Below are 17,112 nucleotides of genomic sequence, written 5' to 3'. Positions count from 1 at the left end.
AGGTATATCCAGGTTCTAGAGCAACATATGCTCCCATCCAGACGACGTCTCTTTCAGGGAAGACCTTGCATTTTCCAACATGACAATGCCAAACCACATACCGCATCAATTACAGCATCATGGCTGTGTAGAAGAAGGGTCCGGGTACTGAACTGGCCAGCCTGCAGTCCAGATCTTTCACCCATAGAAAACATTTGGCGCATCATAAAATGGAAGATACCACAAAAAAGACCTAAGACAGTTGAGCAACTAGAATCCTACATTAGACAAGAATGGGTTAACATTCCTATCCCTAAACTTGAGCAACTTGTCTCCTCAGTCCCCAGACGTTTACAGACTGTTGTAAAGAGAAAAGGGGATGTCTCACAGTGGTAAACATGGCCTTGTCCCAACTTTTTTGAGATGTGTTGTTGTCATGAAATTTAAAATCACCTAATTTTTCTTTTTAAATGATACATTTTCTCAGTTTAAACATTTGATATGTCATCTATGTTCTATTCTGAATAAAATATGGAATTTTGAAACTTCCACATCATTGCATTCCGTTTTTATTTACAATTTGTACTTTGTCCCAACTTTTTGGGAATCAGGGTTGTAGATACAGGTCATAAATATTGCAATGGAAGTCTGATCAGATGACCCTGAAACAAATGCCTGCATCTCTGATTCATGTGTAGCCAAAGGCATGCTTGGTGTGTAAATTTTCTTTGTTAACTTTTGCTCATGTAGCTGCCAAGTAATGAAAGTCCATCTCACCCCAAATCTTTTAAATGTATATCCAAATCTTTATGGACTTGTTTCAGATGACATTCTGAATCTAATTTACACCTTGTAGAAGTTCACCTTCTTGATCTTTTCTACTTGTTATACCCTGGAACTGAAATGGACTTAACTGGGATTATACATCATGACTCTACAAAAAATACTCCATAATACTGAAGTGGGAAGAAAAATGGAGGGATATAAGCTGTAAAATTATTAGCTAATAAAAAATAATAGTAATAAAATGTGTGACTGCATAAGTATTCACCCCACTGTTGGGAAACTCCTAAATTAGTTTTGTTGGCAATTAAAGTGTCATATGATATCATTTAAAAACTCGATCCTGGAAGAACCCATAATGGTGTAAGGACGGGGTCCACCAAAAGTCAGTGACCAGGTTAAAAGGGTATTAGCTGGAGAAGCAACCAAGCAGCAGCTCTGTTTATAATCTTGTTTTGGCCTCCGTTTGTTTCTCTGTTCCCAACAGTGAATGGATTTGGATGAAATTTGGAGAAAATGTGAGCCATGGTTCAAGAAACAATTGATTAGATTTTGATGCAAATCCAGATATGTATGTGGATCTAGGATTTTTGTTGTTTTGTCTGTTCCCAATATAACTCAAAAAGTAGTGAACGGACTTTGATGAAAACAACATTCTGCAGAAAGTGAAAAATTTGCCTGGGGGGCCATGGCTTATTTCATCTTGCTATACTGTGGCTATGCCATACTGCAGCCGTGAAAACCGTACACATTATCGTCATTGCCATGAGGCCATATGTCACTACACATTGCTGCCGCCATTGGTTTTACCGGCGTCTGACATCGCTACCGTCATGACCCAAATCCCATTATTTTTGATGAAGTTTGGAGGAAAGGTGAGCAACGGGCCAAGGAACAACTGTTTAGATTTTGGTGCAAATCCAAAGCGTGGCTTGGCGGAGGTATGCAATTTACCGAGTGCCCTTCCAGTTTTAAAATAAATAGCGGGGAGAGTCTATACTTAGAAATTTAACCTACAAGTGGAACTACAGATGGGTTTATCCAAGATGGCTATCTCTATAACTGACAGTTTTCAGCTACATAGTGATGTTTCTGTGGTGTTGACAGAAGTCCCAGTGTGTGCTCAACTACATCACCACGTCTGCCTGACATTGAAGAAATTTACAGTGAATTTACAGATTATGGGTTGAAATAGCCTTCCATTGCTTTCCATGTTAGCTTCATAGCACCAGTGCAAAACCAACCAAAGAAGCTAACCTGAGACACAAAATGTCTTTGCTAACCGAGAACACTTTGGGCAAGAGGGAACAATGGTGAATATTAATTTTTTGAAAGATGTGGGTCTAATGGTTAGAGAAGCAGCTTTGGGACCAAAAGGTTGTTGGTTTGATTCCCTGGACCACCAGGAATGGCTGAAGTGCCCTTGAGCAAGGCACCTAACCCCCAACTGCTCTGGGTATGTTGTACGTTGCTCTGGATAAGAGTGTCTGCTAAATGCATCTACTGTAATGTTGAAAAACCTTAATTCATCTTGAACCATTACTTCATTTAGCATCCATTTCACCTCATATATAATCATCCTTGATTCATTGTTGTTGTCGGCGTTTTGCACTTAGTTCTACTAAACCAGACAGGAGAAACATTTCTGCCTTGGGATGTCAGTATCCTCTCCTCTCTCCACCATTGTGAGTCATTGGTGTTGCACTGGAGCTCATTTGCGTCAGGAACAAGAGGAAGATTACAGGTTCCAGACAGACAGCCCCGCTCCTGCTCCTCATGCTGTTCCATTATGTAAGATAATGCTGCCAGCCGTGGCCTTAATGGGGTTGCATTAAGATATTAATTTGCATATCGCTTATCCTGACAAACATTAAATAACATGAAATTTATCATACTATAATAGATGCACCCCATACTGTTTAACCACTAACAGGTGTACTCGTTGGAGTCGGCTTTTTCAAAATAAAACCCACTATAGACTTGTGGATTTGATCTACTGAGTAACACTTACTAGTACACTTTATTTATTCGTATATCAGCCCCCTATACTTGTGCACTTCATCCCAGTGCAGAGACGTGGCGATGATGGAGCAAAGCGAGTACGCAGACTAGAAAAACAGCCAGTGATTTAACCTGGTCTCAAGTTCCAACTGCAGCTGGAGAAACTCCAAGCCTGTGTTTAATGTGAGCGCGGAGAGTAATCTTATAACACACCAGGCCTCTGTGGTCAGAAAAGAGCCAGAGAGAAACGGTCGAGGTTCTCCAGAAGCCCCTTCCCTGCATGTAAAGACGCTTAAATCATAGAGAAGGACTGAAGAATAGCACATTTCCACAAAATGGCCTCAAACTCAAGTTGAGACGAAGTTGCGTGAGATGACAAGGCACCAGATTATAATTATCAGGATTAAGTCATTTGGTATTACTGTTAATTCCATAAAGTGAGCCGTGTAATGTTCTTATCTGAGCTGTAAGCTAACTGCTGGTGTGAAAGTCTGAGGGCGATTTGAGCTGTGTGACTGTGACTGTTAGGTGGAGCCTTTCCTGTTTCAGCAATGAAATACACACAAATGAAGCTTCATATGACTCATTTCTCAATTGCTATCTTGAGATTAGTGTCATTGCTGTGAAAGACTCCAGGTTTTGAGACGTTCTATGGCTAATACGTGAGATCCACACAAGATTAACATGTTAAGCTCTTTTTAGATTAAAGGAATAGTTCAGCATCAAATCAAATTTAAGCAAATTTCACAATTCCCCAAGATATGTTTGCTGTCTTATGTTAGAAGAAGGTTCTAACGGTTCTGATGGTTTCCTCACTTTGCATCATGTGGTTGTGTTTGCTTTGGTTTCTGTTCCAGTCCTGTCTCCACCTCTGGCCTGCTATTGGTTTGCTGTCTGATTGTGTTCACCTGTTCTGTGTTAGTTCTTGATTAGTTTGGGTTTTTTTATATGCGCTCTGTCTCATTGTTCATTGTAAAGTCTTTTGTATTGTGCATTTTTGTGTCAAGTATTTCCAAGAATTGTTACAGAGGCCTGTTTCACCAATTTTATTTTCCATAAACACATGCCCATTAGGTGGCACAGACATCCAATACGTTAGCCTGGAGACTTTAGGGTAGCACTACAAAAGCAAGCACGACACATCATATACCTTACAGTAAGATCTCTTGGTTGTTCAAGTACATTAAATAATTGCGTAATTTTTTTCCATAATATTCCTTTACAGCTGTTTCAACTCAGGTGTTTCTGAGATGTTTTTCAATTGAGATGTTCATGAAACGTGGGTGCTTCTTTCTTAGTACAATAAAGACATTGCTTGCTCCTGTCATTTTCAAACGACCAAACAATGTCCATTGGAAAAACAAACAAGCTACATGGTCATCTCATCTCATCTCATTATCTCTAGCCGCTTTATCCTGTTCTACAGGGTCGCAGGCAAGCTGGAGCCTATCCCAGCTGACTACGGGCGAAAGGCGGGGTACACCCTGGACAAGTCGCCAGGTCATCACAGGGCTGACACATAGACACAGACAACCATTCACACTCACGGTCAATTTAGAGTCACCAGTTAACCTAACCTGCATGTCTTTGGACTGTGGGGGAAACCGGAGCACCCGGAGGAAACCCACGCGGACACGGGGAGAACATGCAAACTCCGCACAGGAAGGCCCTCGTCGGCCACGGGGCTCGAACCCAGGACCTTCTTGCTGTGAGGCGACAGCGCTACCCACTACACCACCGTGCCGCCACATGGTCATCTGATCCAGAAATATCCAGAGTCTGAGACATGACTTTGTTAACGACAAATAAAAATGTACAACAAAAACATACGAAATGTACATCGTTTTTCCTGACAAATCTACATGCTAATTTGTGAGGATGCTACAATATTATCAGTCCTGTACATTTCCACTGTACTGCAATGTATACATATACGATGAATAAACTTTCTTCTAAATCTGCATTATCAACAAGTGAGCGATCTCTAGTTTCAGTCACAGCAACGTGCTTAATTTACACCACTGTTTCCCATTATCTCATTATCTGTAAGTATGATACATCTCCATCTCCCTCTCCATCCAAATATTTGGATGGATTCTGAGAGCATCAAATGGCAATCCTCCAACAATCACATTTCTCCAAGACTTTATATCCTCGGGGCTCAGTCTCAAACCTGGACGTTTCACTGAACTCCCCCTGCTCAGGAAACCCTGCCCAACAATGAGAGGCAGTGTTTAGTGTGTTGGTGTAAAGACGTCACTGTCGAGTGTGTCAGCCCTGAACAGCTACATAAAGAGCTTTTTTTGTCTTAGCAAGTTAAGGAAAGAGACACTTTTCACCCTCATATACCAGTGGTAGGGAGTATTCTGGTGATGGAGTGCATCACAGTCAGTCACATGATGAGTACCATGACAGTTGCATGACTTGTGTGAGCATGTAAATGTAGACCGCAAGTGGCCATGGCATGGTTGGTACCAGATGGGCTGGTTTGAGTATTTCATAAAGTGCTGATCTTCTGGAATGGTGCAGAAAAACAAAAAACATCCAGGGAGCGGCAGTTCTGTAGGCATTGGTGATGAGGGAGGTGAGATGCCAGACTGGTTCGAGCTGACAAGAAGGCTAGAGTAAGTCAAATAACCACTCTGTGCACCCATAGTGAGCAGAAAAGCATCTCAGAACGCACAACTTGTTGAACTTTGAGGCAGATGGGCTACTACAGTAGAAGATCACATCAAGGTCCATTACTGTCAACCAAGAACATGAATCTGATGGTACAGTGGGCACCAAAATAAGATGGTTGAAGACTAAACAAACATCACCTAGTTTGTGCTGAAAGGGATTTCAAGAAATTGAACTTCAAATTTCTTATCCAGAGCAGTTGGGGGTTAGGTGCCTTGCTCAAGGGCACTTCAGCCATTCCGGCTGGTCCAGGAAATCAAACCAGCAACCTTTTGATCCCAAAGCTGCTTTAACCATTAAGCCATTGGCTTCCCTTAGAAATTAAAAATATGATGCCGCTAGTGATGGCACACTCAACACCAATGACGCAGATATTTTTGGTATTGGTATGTTCATGCTTCTAGGTGTGAACCTAATTACCATTAGTTCCTGGTGGTCCAAATGTTGAGTAGGTACTAACAAACATCTGGATCATTTGTCGCTGAACTGCTAGATGATTTGAAAGGCATATTTCCATTATTGGGTGCCAAAACTTTTGGTAATTAGTGGACTAGATTGGACTGCACTGGACTGGAGGAATTTTTGGAAATACTGAGAAACATCCTGTCATGTTGATATTCAGACTGATAAGACAGACGGGTATTGGGCATTCGCAGCGCCATGTCTCCGTGGGGAAGATTCCCGTTCATTTCATCTCTAACACTTAATGTTGCACTCGGCCGGGGGTACGATTTCATTACTCGCTCTAGACACCATCGCCGAGAGACAGTGTTAGAAAAACAGTGCATGATCTCAGGCAGAAAAAAGGGGCAGACGTTTCAGCTCTCACCTACGGCCTTCACGCAGCGCTTCTGCCTATTTATGGTAACCAGTGTGAACCTTCTGTGATCCATGCGCACTGTAGTGCGTGTGTTTATTATCAGTGATCTATAACAGCACAAGCACCTTACTCGTTCAGACAGATGTATATTTAGCAAAGGCTTTATTATATCCCTGAGAGTGGCTCAGCTTAGAAAGCTAATCAGTTCATTGAGGTACGTTGGAGCAATAAAAAAAAACACACTAATGGGGAAACAAATCACAAAAAAAGTCATGTGTTGATCATGCGAGAGAGAAGATTCTACGTAAACATCTCACTCTTATGGTACTGACTAAGTTTACAAGCTGTGACACTTCTAGGTCTATAGATATCGATGCTAAGTGTAATAAACGCAAAGTCATATAGTAGTGCTAAGTCTTCTCTGAGGTAAACCTTGATATTTCTGCTTCATTCCCACTATGCTATCTGTATTACCTTACAGACATTTAGCGTATGCGCTTATCCAGAGTGACATATAACAAGCAATTAGGGTTAGGTGTCTCGCTCAAGGGCACTTCAGTCATTCCTGCTGGTCTAGGGAATCAAACCAGTGACCTTTTGGTGTCCAAACCTGCTTCTCTAACCTTTAGGCCATGGCTTTCTCTGTATAAAAGACTTAACATGTGTTTATATGCTAGTTAAATTGTTCGCCTCAGTAACTAGCTAATTCATCCTGGCATCTATACGGGTACTTCCCTATCAATGTTCTCATGACTTGAATCACTGAAACAGTGAGTGTATCATGTGTTCTCCTTCCCTCCCTTCATGATTATGAAGATTATCACGGCATAATACAGGGGAAGCCATGACCTAGAGGTTAGAGAAGTAGCTTTGGGATCAGAAGGTCACTGGTTCAATTCCCTGGACCAGCAGGAATGGATGAAGTGCCCTTGAGCAAGGGACCTAAACCCTAATTGCTCCCTGGGTGGGGTATGTCAGGATTCTGTTGTATGTTGCTCTGGAAAAGAGCATCTTCTAAATGCCTGTAAGGTAACATGACAGAGGTGGTGTTTAAGGTCACATGTAGCTGTTTGAAACATGGCTAGGGCTACCATGGACATTCCAACAGATTTTGGAGATTATTGGGCGGGGTCAATATGCAAATGAAGCCATGGTAGCTGTGACGATAGCGATGGAAGATGCCAGAAAAAAAAATAACAGCGGCAGCAACGTATGGCCTCATGACAATGACGGCAGTGTGTATGGTTTTCACAGCTGCAGTATGGTATAGCCACACCATAGCAAGACGAAATAAGCCACACCCTTAGGCAAACTTTTCACTTTCTGCAGAATGTTGGTCTGTGAACATTTTGAGCTCAACGGTTGTGACGGACGTTACAGTAACCCACATACACCTCAAGGATGCATTTATCCAGCACTTGACCCACATCAATTTTCGACACAACCAAACTTTCCAGGGATGGAAGCCACACCCTCCCAGGTGTCATACGTATTACATTATATTACAGGCATTTAGCAGACACTCTTATCCAGAGCAATGTACAACATACCCAGAGCAGCCTGGGGGGGTTAGGTACTCAGGGGCACTTCAGCCATTCCTGTTGGGCCAAGGAACCAAACAAGCAACCTTTTGGTCCCAAAGCCACTTCTCTAACCTTTACACCATGGCTTCTGGAATATGTGCCAGTTGACCACCAGAAGGCCCAAAATCATCTACCGGTGTCTACTGTGAAGTGATTCCAGCTATGCGAGACTGAGGCAAAAATTTTAATTTCCATCTATAGCAATGTACAACATACCCAGAGCAGCCTGGGGGGGGTTAGGTACTCAGGGGTACTTCAGCCATTCCTGTTGGGCCAAGGAACCAAACTAGCAACCTTTTGGTCCCAAAGCCACTTCTCTAACCTTTACACCATGGCTTCTGGAATATGTGCCAGTTGACCCCCAGAAGGCCCAAAATCATCTACCGGTGTCTACCGTGAAGTGATTCCAGCTATGCGAGACTGAGGCAAAAATTTTAATTTCCATCTATAGCAATGTACAACATACCCAGAGCAGCCTGGGGGGGGGGGGGGGGGGGGGGGGGGGTACTTCAGCCATTCCTGTTGGGCCAAGGAACCAAACTAGCAACCTTTTGGTCCCAAAGCCACTTCTCTAACCTTTACACCATGGCTTCTGGAATATGTGTCAGTTGACCCCCAGAAGGCCCAAAATCATCTACCGGTGTCTACCGTGAAGTGATTCCAGCTATGCGAGACTGAGGCAAAAATTTTAATTTTCATCTATAGCAATGTACAACATACCCAGAGCAGCCTGGGGGGTGGGGTGGTTAGGTACTCAGGGGTACTTCAGCCATTCCTGTTGGGCCAAGGAACCAAACTAGCAACCTTTTGGTCCCAAAGCCACTTCTCTAACCTTTACACCATGGCTTCTGGAATATGTGCCAGTTGACCCCCAGAACACCCAAAATCATCTACCATGAAGTGATCCCAGCTATGTGAGACTGACGCAAAAATTTTCACTTCCAAGGACTTCTAAAACGAACAGGACAGCTCCTTTACAAACACAAGCGTCAATGGCGAAACATACACGAAACGTACTAATAGAAGAAAAAAATAACCTGACGCTCATTTTATGTTTCCGCGAGCCTGTTTTCTACGCTAGCTAGTTTCCAGATCACGCTGATTGACAACATAAGACATCGTATTCTTTTAACGCGGGTCCATCTTTGGAGGATCGTGATCACATAATCTAACACGGAGGACATATTATCTCAGAGTCGGCTCCGGAATTTGGCCAAGATTTTATCTGGATCGTCTTGTAAAGTGTGATGAGTAATGATCTTAAAAGTCTGCTGAAATCGCACAGCATAAATCCAGCTTTAATGGTTACACACTATAAGATACATTACAGATGCCACACCTACTTTACTGAGACTTCACTGAGGTGGGAGAGATGGCGGAGAAGACGCGAGCTTCTCACAAACAAGCTGTCTCACACCACACACACACACACACACACACACACACACACAAAACCTCCCACCCCCTCCGCACCCTCCTCAGTCATATGACCGCGCATGAAGCTGTGCTAAGGAACACAAAGGTTCTCTGTGTGCCTGCGACTATTGAGAATAGGGAAGGGAGGATGGTCCATTCGCCCTCACTCTGTCTCCCACACACACATACACACACACACACACACACATTCTCACAGATATGAACATGTACACACACAGAAACTCACTTGCTCAGGGTTTGGTTCTCACAGCAGTTGGCCAAATTAGCCATGGGAAAAAAGGCGAGACTCTGCAGATTAAAAGAACTTCCTATAAATCCGAAACGAGCTCGAAAAACTACGAGAATTCAAAATGACAGCATCTGTAACTTCCAAAGCTGTCTATTTATTACCGGTAGTTGACACACACATAATTTTCATACAATCTTCCTAAATATTTCAAAACTGCTCTTTCAAATTTCATAAAAATATCAGAGAAATCTACATAACCTTATGTAAGAGTAAAGAAATGCTGTATTAAATAGTTTTTTTTTTTTTTATCAGCGTCTATTTTTCACTGCATTACCAAACTGTAATTATCTGTAGGTATCTGTCCTGGCCATCATATTTCATATGACTGGTTGCTATGGTGACAGGAATGACTTCCTGAACGTCTGATTGATAGATTGTGGTTCGATAATGTCAGGTACCTCGGTGAGGTTAGGATCATTATTTCCAGCTTCATGAAACACAACAAACAGGGTATTTTTATAGCTCCACATTGTGAGCTCTGATCAAATTGAATGCAAGCTCTGCTTATTGTTGATATTGTTGATCCAAGGACACCTGTCACTTAGTAAAATCAGGACGTGGTGCACACGCTGGCCTACATAGGACGTTCCTTGTTGTTTGTGAGAGAAAAGGAGAAAGTAAGACGACGAAGGAAAGAGTAGGAATGTGAGAGACTCAAAGGAAACTATAAATAAACCACGCGGGTGGAGTGAGCAAGTGATGCAAGTATTGAGAGAATATTCATGATTGTTGTAAGGAAAGGATATTCAGCGTTCAGCTTGTGGTGCTGTATGCATTTTGACATCAGATACAATTAATAAAGTAGGTCAGGAGCTGAATTTTTTGCAAACGAACTGCATGTTATGTTTTTAAGACATTTCAGCAGACATGCTAAGCTGGCAGGTGGCACAGTGGTTAGCACTGTCGCTTCACAGCAAGAAGGTCCTGGGTTCGAGCCCAGTGACCGACGAGGGCCTTTCTGTGTGGAGTTTGCATGTTCTCTCCGTGTCTGTGTTGGTGTGATCCGGTTTCCCCCACAGTCCAGACATGCAGGTGAGATTAATTGGTGGCTCTAAATTGACCGTGAGTGTGAATGGTTGTTTGTCTCTATATGTCAGCCCTGTGATGATCTGGTGACTTGTCCAGGGTGTACCCCACCTCTCACCCATAGTCAGCTGGGATAGGCTCCAGCTTGCACGTGACTCTGCACAGGATAATGTCCTACAGATAGTGGATGGATGCTAAGCTGGCTAAAAGGAGTCAATGAATCCATTTTGGTTCAATTTCATATGAAAGAAGTCACAAGCCAAACTGAGACCAAGTCATGACCCAGACCAAGACTTTGAGGGGTTGAGATCAAGTCAAAACCAGGATCAAGGAAAGACCTGTTTCATCTATCTATCTATCTACATACCAAACATGATTGGTGTTTATTTCCTATATTTGGCTACCAGGGGAATGGCTATCAGGCTTAATGGTTAGAGAAGCAGCTTTGGGACTGAAAGATTGCCAGTTTAATTCCCTGGTCCAGCAGGACTGGCTGAAGTGCCCTCGAGCAAGGCACCTAACCCCCAACTGCTCCCTAGGCTGCTCTGGATCAGAGCATCTGCTAAATGCCTGTAATATAATATAATATAATGTTCCCATGAAGATACCCACAAAGATGAAACTAAGCTGTCAGACTCAAGCCCTAGACTGTAGTGTTAATCCTTAATTAAACCATAACTGTCTTTATCAAGACCACCCAAACTGAGACCAAGTCATGGCCAAGACCAAGACTTTGAGGGGTTGAGATCAAGTCAAAACCAGGACCAAGGCAGGGCAAGACCAAGTCAAGACCAGGACCAGACCAGTGGGTGTGAAGGGGGTGATGGCTGTTCACACTAACAAAATTTCCAAATTAGCAATGAGTCACGGGCGGCACGGTGGTGTAGTGGTTAGCGCTGTTGCCTCACAGCAAGAAGGTCCTGGGTTCGAGCCCCGGGGGCCGGCGAGGGCCTTTCTGTGTGGAGTTTGCATGTTCTCCCCGTGTCCGCGTGGGTTTCCTCCGGGTGCTCCGGTTTCCCCCACAGTCCAAAGACATGCAGGTTAGGTTAACTGGTGACTCTAAATTGAGCGTAGGTGTGAATGTGAGTGTGAATGGTTGTCTGTGTCTATGTGTCGGCCCTGTGATGACCTGGTGACTTGTCCAGGGTGTACCCCGCCTTTCGCCCGTAGTCAGCTGGGATAGGCTCCAGCTTGCCTGCGACCCTGTAGAAGGATAAAGCGGCTAGAGATAATGAGAATGAGCAATGAGTCATGTTACTGGTCGCATTTGAAGCAGGACGTTTTACATCCAATCACAGTAACGATGTTAACAAATAAATCAGGCAATTTAGTGAAATCCCCACAGCTGTGGTCTTGACTGGACTTGAAATAAAATCCAGACTCCTCTATGTCTGAGACAAGACCGAGTAAAAATGCGGTTGATTCCGAGACAAGACTGAGACCTTCAAAAAGTGGTCTTGAGAGCTACAACACCAACATAAAGGTCTTCCATGATCAAGCTGGACATTGCAGTGGTTCTTCATAAAACAAATGTCAAATCAACAGAAGAGGAAATTCAGTTTCACACATAGTGTAGGATAAATTGCCAGATCACTTCAGTCCAACTGTCATTTGACTGAGTTTTTTTCCTGAGGTAATTCTCTTTTGCTCAGCGACTTCACAAGTGGCACAAAGATGCAATTTAGAGACGCCAGTCCAGTGACGGAGACTGAAAAGGTGAGAAGGTTTTAATAATTTATCCCGCTTGAAGATCGGCTGGAGCGATTCACCTTTTCTACACTTAATTTCTGTTTTTAAAGCACTCTCATTCCCAGCATTTCCTCTACAAGTTGCAAGAACCATGAAGTTCAAAAAAAACATCATGCTAACGTAAAATCCATAGCTGCATTAACAAATGCTTTCTAAACGTTATGTTTCTAAAAGATTGCAAATCAAACTAGTTACTTTGAGAGATTTTTTTTTTTTTAGTGTTGAAGGGATGTCCGTTCCTGCTGAAACAGTCCACACATGACTACACCCTTGTCCTCTGTCCTACAAGTGGCCACTTGTGTGATTTCCGAGTTGTGAAGGGAAATCAACAAGCGTGTGGTTAAAAACAGCATTTTGTTTGGTACATTCCAGAGAACAGCCAGGGGTCAGCTTCTACACCACTTTCAGCCTTGGAAAACTAATGTCCTAATAGTCCACATGGTGAACGTGATTAAGCAGGACGTGTTCCTGGATCAACACTCTTTATAAACAATAGCCGTTTTTACACCAAGATCCTGCAAGAAGATCTTTCAATATGGCGGATTTGGTTGTTTCCAATGACGGCACGGTGGCGTAGTGGTTAGAGCTGTTGCCGCACAGCAAGAAGGTTTTGGGTTCAAGCCTAGTGGACAACAGATGCCTTCCTGTGCAGAGTTTGCATGTTCTCCCTATGTCTGGATGGGTTTCCTCCAAAGACATGCAGTTAGGCTAACTGGCTACGCTAAATTGTCCATAGGTGTGAGTGTGCAGAAAGAAACTGGCCATCCTACTGCTGCAAATCTGGCCAAGTCAACCAAACATGGTTCATCTCAAGCCTGGATTGGGTTCGGCAGGGACAACGATGACGCTGAACCAAGCAAAGTCAGCGTAAGGCTGTATTCGGACTTTTTTTTTTTTTGGTCATTACGACATTTTCATCTAAAAATGTTTTTGAATGACTATCCCATAAATGAGCACTTCTTTCACATCAAAGATGAATGCATGCGTGCAAAAAAGTGACGTTTATTTTTTCGCAACAGGTTCGATTTTTCTAATATTGCATCCATACAGGGAATCTAAATGGATGGTCTAGAAAACATAACTGCGTGCATAACCCGACACTGAATACAAGCAACTTTAAATGCATAAATGTTGACGTACATAATTTTTTTAACTTAAGTCGCTGATTTACGTAGCTAACTCTGCGATCTGAACATAAACCGCAATCTCAGAATTAAAAAACGTTTGAAAACTTCAAGAACTAAACAAAGACTACTGTAAATTACAGTTAATTGACGCTCAAAGTCAAAAGTAAGGTTCAGCATTTTCGATATTATCTAATCAAGTCCCAAACACTGGATAATAATCTCAAGACTAAAACCAAACCCTGATTGCTTGAGTGATAAAAACTCTGTCGATGTTGATGTGATTGAGACCATATTGCTGACTATTACAGCCTGGACTACCCATTACCATTTTAGCAAGCTTCCTTCCACATTACATTACCATCAGCCTCCTTTAACCTGATGCTCCTGGAGGACTGTAATCCAAACTCTTAGCTTCCTTTTAATTCTCTGCCATGAGACATTTTTGGATTCTGTCCAAACTAATGGTGTTGCGTGGAGCCCTGCTTTCCTACCGCTCTGTCTTCTACAACTCATGCATGTGATTATGTTCTAGCTCACTGGAATACGTTGCTTGATTACACCCAACGGTTTTGTTTCGCATCCACATACATTATCTCCACAGATGCTGTCTGTGTCTGTTGGATGACCTCTACGACCTATAAAGTTGCCAGAATGTTGGATTTTTTTGTGGAGTTTTTTTGAAGATTGCTACGCAATTAACAATTTACACCACTACTATGGAGTTTTTTTCTCCTCTATCTTTAATCAAGAGCGTGGGCTTTCAATTTGAGAGCAGTATTTGTTCATTTCATATTCAGTTTCTGCAATGTTTTCGCTCAAAACCTGCCCTCGCTCTCAAATACTCCCTGCTTGTGTGCAGATTTGCTCTCCTGTATTATCACAGCAACAGTTCTCCAAAAGCAATAGTTTGATAAAACATGAAATGTTTTTGGGTTTTTTTCACATTCCCCGTAAATATAGTCAATCAACCAAGACATGTTTGGTGTCCAGAGTTCATTTCTTTCATTTTGGACTGAAGTTCTAAGGAGGATTTTAGCATCATACAAACTACATCAATTTTTGCCTCAAATAACATTAACTGGTTCAACATTCTCATTTGTCCTATCAATTCGAAGAAGACATTCATCTCATCTCATCTCATTATCTGTAGCCGCTTTATCCTTCTACAGGGTCGCAGGCAAGCTGGAGCCTATCCCAGCTGACTATGGGCGAAAGGCGGGGTACACCCTGGACAAGTCGCCAGGTCATCACAGGGCTGACACATAGACACAGACAACCATTCACACCTACGCTCAATTTAGAGTCACCAGTTAACCTAACCTGCATGTCTTTGGACTGTGGGGGAAACCGGAGCACCCGGAGGAAACCCACGCGGACACGGGGAGAACATGCAAACTCCACACAGAAAGGCCCTCGCCGGCCCCGGGGCTCAAACCCAGGACCTTCTTGCTGTGAGGCGACAGCGCTAACCACTACACCACCGTGCCGCCAGAAGACATTCATTCTTAAAGAAATCATATACTGTGCAAATCATATTGGAGCTAATGTATATTATTCTATCTACATTCACTGGATATGAGCAATCGTGCAGTCTGATTGGCTACTCTACTACTAGGATATCAGCTCATATACGGTACCATGAGCAGAGAAAAACAAAATGGCGGAGCGTGTTGCTCAACCAACCGAGGACGAAATAAAAACTCTACTCGAAAACAAAACCCCAAAAAATACAAAAAGGCAACAAGATATGGAATAAAAGTATTTGATGGTAAGAACATATCTGTTTTTATTTTTCAAGAATTATTATTATTATCGCATTTTTCACAAATTGCTCCTGTCATTTCGCCAGTTTGTTTACATTCTAAGCGGAAATGATTTTGTCGGATGTTTTGTATAAAGTTTTTATTTATCGAATTTGCAAAAAATAAAAATGCTCTGTTTCTCAAAATCTGGTGAATGTGGATCGAATAAAACAGTTATTCCACTCAATCTCGTCATACATGGATTATACCCAACTCAGTGCTACGTGCCTCGTCGGCTATCAGCTCATGTACGACTCGATTTCGTGGAATAACTTAATTATCTACATACAAATCAACCATCAATCTTCTACCTCAGTGTGATGTTGGCATGGACGACACCAAAATATACAGTACTGTGCAAAAGTCTTCGGCACCCTATTTTTTTTCCATACAAACTTTATAGTTTTTTGACTATTTTATGACTTCTACATTATCGAGTCAAAATATCACAAAAAAAGAGTTCCAAACGTTTGTTTTTTTCTAGCATGAAATTAAACATTACAGAAAAAAAAATTGAGGGCGGCACGGTGGTGTAGTGGTTAGTGCTGTCGCCTCACAACAAGAAGGTCCTGGGTTCGAGCCCCGGGGCCGGCGAGGGCCTTTCTGTGTGGAGTTTGCATGTTCTCCCCGTGTCCGTGTGGGTTTCCTCCGGGTGCTCCGGTTTCCCCCACAGTCCAAAGACATGCAGGTTAGGTTAACTGGTGACTCTAAATTGACCGTAGGTGTGAATGTGAGTGTGAATGGTTGTCTGTGTCTATGTGTCAGCCCTGTGATGACCTGGCGACGACCAGGGTGTACCCCGCCTTTCACCCGTAGTCAGCTGGGATAGGCTCCAGCTTGCCTGCGACCCTGTAGAAGGATAAAGCGGCTAGAGATAATGAGATGAGATGAGAAAAAAAATTGCATCTGAGAAGCATGTTCCATAAGAGAGCACTTTCCAGATTAAAAAAGAAAACATAATGAAGGCTGCTGGGTTTTGGTGCAAAATGAAGAAGTGAGTGTGACAGTCAAAGTGTCCAGAAGAACTGTGGCTGGTTCTGGAAGATGCTCAGTAAAACATACAGATAATTTCCGCATAAAACTGACCTCACTGGACCTCAGACTACTATTTTTTTTTTTAAGCAAAGGGTCGTCTCACACCAAACATTGACTTTGCTTCATTTATTATCACTTACTTATTACTGTTTATAGTATTTTTTAAATGTTGAAACATTTCGTTTCATTTCATTTCATTATTTTTAAGCCATTTTGGTTCGACAGCATTTCTTTCCATGTGCCGAAGACTTTTGCACAGTACTGTATATGATGCTAAACCGTGAGTTATAAACCTCAGTTATACCTTTATGTATTGCTTGGTTGCCCCTCTGGTGGAATCCATAGAGTTTCTGTGCAGAATCCTAGAAGAAACAGTTTCTTTAAGAGAAAGGGTATAAAGTAGATGCAGATGAGGCTAAGAACCCTTAATTATCCATTGAACCCTGAAATAAGCCTTGAAGAATCTTCAAGTATACTCAGTCCCAAGACAGTTCAGCTCAATTTTAAATACCTGACAAGTTCTAAGTATTAAGAACTAAATAATTCCCAATAACTTGGAGTTCATAACATTGCATTATATTGCAGGCATTTAGCAGACACTCTTATCCAGAGCAACATACAACACACCCAGAGCAGCCTGGAGAGCAGGGGTTAGGTGCCTTGCTCAAGGGCACTTCAGCCATTCCTGCTGGTCCAGGGAATCAAACTAGTGACCTTTTAGTCCTAAATCTACTTCTCTAACACCCAGTTAATACATACCCTCTTGGAAAAAAGGATTTCCCAATGGTTCTTTACGGGTTCT

At 42.5% G+C, this 17,112-nt stretch overlaps 1 protein-coding gene across 2 annotated transcripts in view; it reads right to left on the bottom strand.

The window, feature by feature from the left end:
* gnaz (guanine nucleotide binding protein (G protein), alpha z polypeptide) overlaps positions 1-17,112 on the bottom strand; it is a 104,800-nt gene that overhangs the window by 76,784 nt on the left and 10,904 nt on the right. The window contains exon 2 of one of the 2 annotated variants that reach the window (XM_060908389.1): positions 16,615-16,672. The exons of the other annotated variant lie outside the window; for it this stretch is intronic. The gene's annotated coding sequence lies outside the window, so the exon portion shown is untranslated. The remainder of the gene's footprint in view (positions 1-16,614; positions 16,673-17,112) is intronic. 2 annotated transcript variants of the gene reach the window in all.

The sequence above is a fragment of the Neoarius graeffei genome, chromosome 25 (assembly GCF_027579695.1).
Source record: "Neoarius graeffei isolate fNeoGra1 chromosome 25, fNeoGra1.pri, whole genome shotgun sequence".
NCBI lineage: Eukaryota > Metazoa > Chordata > Actinopteri > Siluriformes > Ariidae > Neoarius > Neoarius graeffei.
The sequence above is the reverse complement of the archived record's forward strand: the minus strand, read 5'-3'. Positions and strand labels throughout refer to the sequence as shown.